Genomic DNA, 6,082 nt, shown 5'->3' with positions numbered 1-6,082 from the left:
CGGTAATAGCGCGACCTCCGGATTTAAAGGTTACTGCGAAAGTCGTGATGAAAACAGCTCTTCTGGACTTGAACGTGCAGCTAGACAACATTTTGAATGCATTTGGAATGCAAGTTACCTGGCAATTCTGCTCCTCTTTGACCTTTCTGCTGCCTTTCACTTTGCTGACCATTATACCCTCTGCTTACACCTCAGCACTCACTTACACTTCTCTGCAAATGACATTGCCTGGATCATTCTGGGGGATCGTACATCTAGAATATGCATTGGGAACACTGCAGCAGACCCATCCCAGCTCCGCCGGGCATTCCACAAAGTTCCTACCTGTCTATAACACTTGCACAAAGCCATTTGACATCCTGGACTCTCTTGAAATCAAATACACGCATTTTGCTGATGATGCACAAATACTTATCCCCATCATGGGCAACCACTCTAAGGACACTATCAACATCAACAAGCTCTATGCCACCATCCAAAACTGTATGGCCACTCGCAACCTGTGGCTAAACGATGATAAAACGGAACTACTGATTGTGGGTTCCCCTTTTCATCCCAGCAAGCTTGACCCCACCTACTACTCTTTCTCCTTTGACGGCACCCCATCCCTGTCCTCAGACAAGTCAAAACATTGTGAGTTTATCCACACACTTAGTTAAATATGTCTAAGCACACCAACGCCCTTGCATTGTCTACAGCCTACACTGCTAAACTAATTTTCCTGAGTAGGCAATTCCTGTCGCCATCCAACAGCCTCAAGCTGGCCAGTGCAAGTATCATCAACAAGCTTAACTATTGCAAGTATCATCAACAAGCTTAACTATTACAAAGTTCTCCTCATGGGCACATCAGTTACCAATCTAGCCAAGCTGCCACTCCTCCAGAACAAAGCTCTTTGTGCTGCCCTGCGATTGCGCCAATCCGACCAAATCTCTGTTGCAATGCGCAAAGCCCATTGGCTCCCCATAAGAGCGTGCATAGAGTTCAAAACTCTAATCACAGGCACATCACTACATACATAATCTAGCCCCTAATCTCAAGCATTTCTCTGAAACTCCATTCTCAAGCTCTCCTCAAGCTCTCCTTTCATCCAACAGCACCACTCTTGCCATACCACGTTTCAAGACGGCCAGAGGATTAAGCTTTATGGTTACAGCCCCCTTCCTCTGGAACTCTCTTCTCTTAAACATCAGAGGTACAACCACCTACTCTACCTTCAAGAAACTCCTGGTTCTTAAATACATTTATTGACACTTAGCCTTAGCACAACCAATCACCACTACCTCCATACCTGTCTGTCTTTTCCATTTGCTGCATGTGTTAAATTTGCCTCTTCTGTACAAACACTGTGATACACGTGGGTCTGGGCGTTACAAAAATGTTATAAATAAATACAAATTAAAAAAATCCTTTCTGTACAGGAAGATTTACAAGTACATGGATTGCAACAGAAGACAACCTTCTTGTTCATGTACAGCAAGTATACATACCCAATTTGCAACTGAGAAAAGACGCAATACGGTTATATCCTGATAATAAGAAAACAGGGCATCATGGAATTCGGGCCACAAAAGAACTGATAAACTGTCATTTCTGGTGGCATAACTTACTGAAAGATGTAAAGGAATATAACCACCTGTGTTATCTGTATTTCGATGAAAACTCCCTACAGATCTCCCTTGGGACAGTTAGAACAACCCCCTTTACCTATACAATCTTGGGAGCACATTTCAACCTATTTCATAGTGGGCTTACCACCTTCTTCCAGACAAACCAACATAATGGTCACCATCGATTCTATGAATAAAATAACACATTTCTTGCCTTTACATAAAATGCTATCAGCTTTACAAATGGCTGTTTTATTCAAACCAGATTTCGCTTACATGGATTGCCAAAAAACATTCTTTCTGATCACGGACCTCAATACACCTATGCCTTTTTGACCCAGACAGAATTGTAAATGCCTCAGAATACAGCGCGCCTTGACATCAGATTTTCATCCTCAATCTAATGGACATACAGAAAGGGTAAACTGGTCTTTGGAAAAGTATCTACCTTACTTTGTTTCAGTCTTGCATGATAACTGGAGGGATGTATCACCCTATGCAGAATTCGCCTATAATAACTCATTCACACAGCCCTTGGCATCCGCCCTTTTATTTGTTCCTAAGGTTTCCATCCATCCTGTAAACCATCAACCATTCCTTCATTCATAAAGGTTCCATATATAGAGGCTCTCATTGCGGACATTCAAGCAGGCCGTTCTGCTGCTAGTCTGCTGCTCTATCAAACCTTGAGAGAATCACGCTCATAAACTAAGACAAGCGCTGACAAGAAACTCACCAAAGAACCCATGTTACAACCAATATCATTTGTATGGCTGTCTTCTCGTTTCTTGCCCGAGCGCTTGAGCCCATCATACTTGTCAACACGCTCTTTTGGACCCTTCAAAATTTTGAAGGGTGTTGGTTCAGTGGCATACCGCAATCAGCTACCTCCATCCTCCAATTGTCGAATTGTTATACAAGATCAAAAACAAAAGTTAAGACCAGTACTTTGAGATTTTACGAATATTTTCTTTGTGGATTATTACAATGGTGGCCATACGTCCCTTCATCATAAAACCAAAGCTATGGAGCCTAAAATGGTGCCAGGTATTTGTAAAACAATACGAGTGACCTTTTCAGCATCCATGGAATCACAAACATAGAATAGTTTTTTAAAAGCCACGACCGTGTGAATATTCAACCAATTCAAAGTACCAAAGTACCGTAAATAACCCTGTATTGGGACTATTGAAACCAAAGGGACGGTGGAGACGCTGTGCAGACCTAAGGGAATTGAATAAGAGGGTACACAGGCCATGGTTGCCTCTCCCATTTTGGCCCATATAGACAACAGGTTAGCCAAAAGTAAAAGTGTGGAACACCATCTGGTGGGGACCTGCCACATGCTGACCCAACTAAGAAATTAAGGTGTGAGGTTATCACCTCAGAAAACACAGTGGTGCAGAACTAAAGTTAAATTCATAGGCTATGAAATCACAGCCGAGGGTCTTAGCCCCCAGAAAAAGAAGGTTGAGGCTCTACTAAAATTGAAGAACCCCACAAAGCTACATGAATTACAAAGTCTCTTAGGTTTTACGAACTACAGTCGTAAATTCATAGAAAATTAAGCAGGGACCTAGCTCGAACAGCGGAGCGCTGTACAGAGTGTGGGTAGCCAGCATTTGGGCAGGCACCTTTTAACAGTAGCACAATACTGTGAGTTGAGGTCTCCCTCAGTATGTGCATCGTTTGAATTAGTCCATGATCAGGTGTTGCTGAAAAAGCTATGTTGTGAGAGATTTGCGAAAATGGTGAATTGTGAGGGCATTCCAAGCCAACACTGGGATCGAGTTCCAGAGGGTTGGTGTGTGACAAGAGAAGCATTTACAAATTCATCGTTCACAGAAGATCTCCAAACCCTATGCAAGAACAAACGACAGGCACAAAAACATTGGCAGGCTAACCCTTGCAAAATATAACACGAGAGAGGTAGAGGGGAAGTGAAACCAACAAGCGTACCCTCTGGCTAGAAGGGGAAACAAACCCTTAAATATTAAACACAAAGCTTGTGGTTTATAGCTGTTGACCCGATAGGGGAGAGACTTCTACATCTGCTGTGAATTCAGTTAGGCATCAGGAGATAATTCAAACACTGATGTTTGTAAAACAATATACATATTTTAATATTTAAACAATACACTGAAAACAATTGACCGCCGTGATACATACAAAAAATGTCTATAACCAAACTCTAGTTCTACTGTTTGTTTTCATAAAGTGACTTGTGCTGTGCAAAAAATTCACACTGGAAATACCTAATTCTATACACCACTCATTCTCTCATACCATTCATCCTGTTTCTGTTGTGTTAAGTACACCTCTAGTATATACCGAAACAACAATCTATAAAGTGCCCAACATGTTTCTTTCCAGCTTTTTAACCATTTACTAGTCATTTGGAAATTCTTCAGGGGCTAAAGACAAAAGTTTGGTCACTCATGCGCAATCATTTTTGCATGAGAAAAACACAAATCCGGTTTTACAATTCGTTTTCTTGAGCGTGCGTGAGTCTACATCAATGAGCTCACATTGTCCTGCGTTGAGTGCCGAATAAAGGGGTCTCTCCCTAAAGGGGAACAGCAAACAATAAGACATTTAGTATCTTATCTATTATATTCGTCAAGGAACTCCGCTAGATATCTATTTATCAATAACAGAAGTCTAGACTATGGGTTGGTTATCATCTGAAACTGAAACACTGCACCAGTCTCATTTGTCTCTGCATCTAGTAAGTAGGCAAAACAAGTTGCCTTTGTATACAATATTTGGTTCAAGTTTCTATTCTGTCCATTAGAAAAATAGAAAAGTTAACCCTGGAATGGATTCATTGTGGTTTTGCTCTACCACCTTAAACTATCAAGCTGGAGTCTATATAAAATTAGTTTCCTCCCATTTGGGTCTCACCAAAGAATTGTGCCACACTCACCATCAGAAAGTCTGGGAGGGTACATGTTGCGTAGATTCTTGGGATCCTTTTATAGGATTCAGACATCCTCCAATAAGGTAAATGCGAAAAGGCTCTGTTGTTGGGGGAGCCCAAATGACGCTGTTGAGTGAAAACAGTCCAGTTTATCTGCAGGTCTTGGTTTTATCAGTTGTAAATTGCCCGAGTGATTCTTTCAATCTTACCCAGAGAAGGTTAATCAGTAAGCACTCTTGTTTAATACGCTGTGTGGCTGCAGGGATCCTGTTCAATGTGGGCTTCCTAGTTCTAGGGTGCCGATCACAGGTTAGACTCTTCATGGAGTTTCAATTTCTTAGTTTGTTCCTAGTGCAGGGTGCAGACAAATAACATATTTGATACGTGCTAAGGCTATTTAGCGCTGCACGTTATCTTGAGCATAGCGATCTACTTCCATACCTTTAATGGGTAGGAGGTGTGCGTTCTGCTGATTGAGCGGGCGGGCTTAGAGCGGCTAAAACCTTGGCTCCTTCTGGAATTGCTCAGATCTTATCTCCCATAGCACCATGTTGCAGAGGATAAAGAGATCGGGGACCGATCCTCGACCGGTTTAGTTAGCTCAAGCTAATGGATGTGGAAAATTTGGAGAATCTACGTTAGATCAACCAGCTCTGTTTGACTACAATTATGCAAGTCAAACGTTTCGCCCCTTTCTAACGCATTCCGTTGTAATTACCGTGACTGTCATAGAAGCCAGCTCCCGTGCTGCATCTGTTTGTGCGAACGTCGCGGGTGCTTCTCTACCACGTCTGCTTCCGGGGCAGATTTCTCTCTGTTTAAATAGTACCGGGTACGTTTCATTTCCTTGTTTACACGTGCGTCGTGACATGATGCGCTCCAGCTGGCTACCCTACATTTCCTGCACTCCAGCTAATTTTTATCAGGTAACGGCAAGCGACTCGAGGCTCATTAGGTGAACCTACTATAAGGCGGCTCTACTGTGATCAGGGGCATTAGCGTCCTGGTGTTCCAATTAGTAAAACTGTCTGGTGCTCATATGTTAATGGTCATTAGCCTCTTTACCCCTGTGCATATGTAGGTCGCCTTAATGTATTGATTATTTGCTGGTGGAAGTTACGAATTCAAATCTTCCTGATTAGAGTAATACATTAGCTGATATTTCTTAGTATCGATGTGGCATTTCGTCCGTGCTTCCTCAAGGTAAAAAAGAGCAAATTTTTATTCTGAGGTTATTGTCCTTCCGCTCTAAGTAAAGGAATGCATGTGATGAAACTATGCCCACCAATCTATTTTCTCATTCGGGCCTGAGTGCATACTGTTGGTCAAAAAGATCAACTGCTGTTCCTTTTTAAAAACCCAAAAACAGATTCACTCCCTAAAGGAAGCTGAAAAATGTATCAGAGCAGGAATAGGGACAGAAGAATCTGATACGGAAGTCGCCACACAAGATCTGGACAAGAAACAATCAGCAATGACCTGGACCAGAGTCAACAGAAGACGCAGGATCCGAGGCCCCCCTTGGAGAAACCCCAATCCAGACTGAGCCGGA

General features: G+C 42.4%; 1 long non-coding RNA gene across 1 annotated transcript; it reads right to left on the bottom strand.

Annotated features, from left to right (window-relative positions):
• Positions 1–3,708: 3,708 nt before the first annotated feature.
• Positions 3,709–5,269, bottom strand: LOC138498676 (uncharacterized). Its single transcript, XR_011278827.1, has 2 exons — positions 4,537–5,269; positions 3,709–4,176 (listed from the first exon to the last, which is right to left on the bottom strand). It is a non-coding gene; the product is annotated as an uncharacterized lncRNA (long non-coding RNA).
• Between the last annotated feature and the right edge of the window lie 813 nt (positions 5,270–6,082).

This window comes from Ambystoma mexicanum, chromosome 5q (assembly GCF_040938575.1).
Source record: "Ambystoma mexicanum isolate Mex_15411 chromosome 5q, UKY_AmexF1_1, whole genome shotgun sequence".
NCBI classification, from domain to species: domain Eukaryota; kingdom Metazoa; phylum Chordata; class Amphibia; order Caudata; family Ambystomatidae; genus Ambystoma; species Ambystoma mexicanum.
This window is presented reverse-complemented; position numbering and strand designations above follow the sequence as displayed.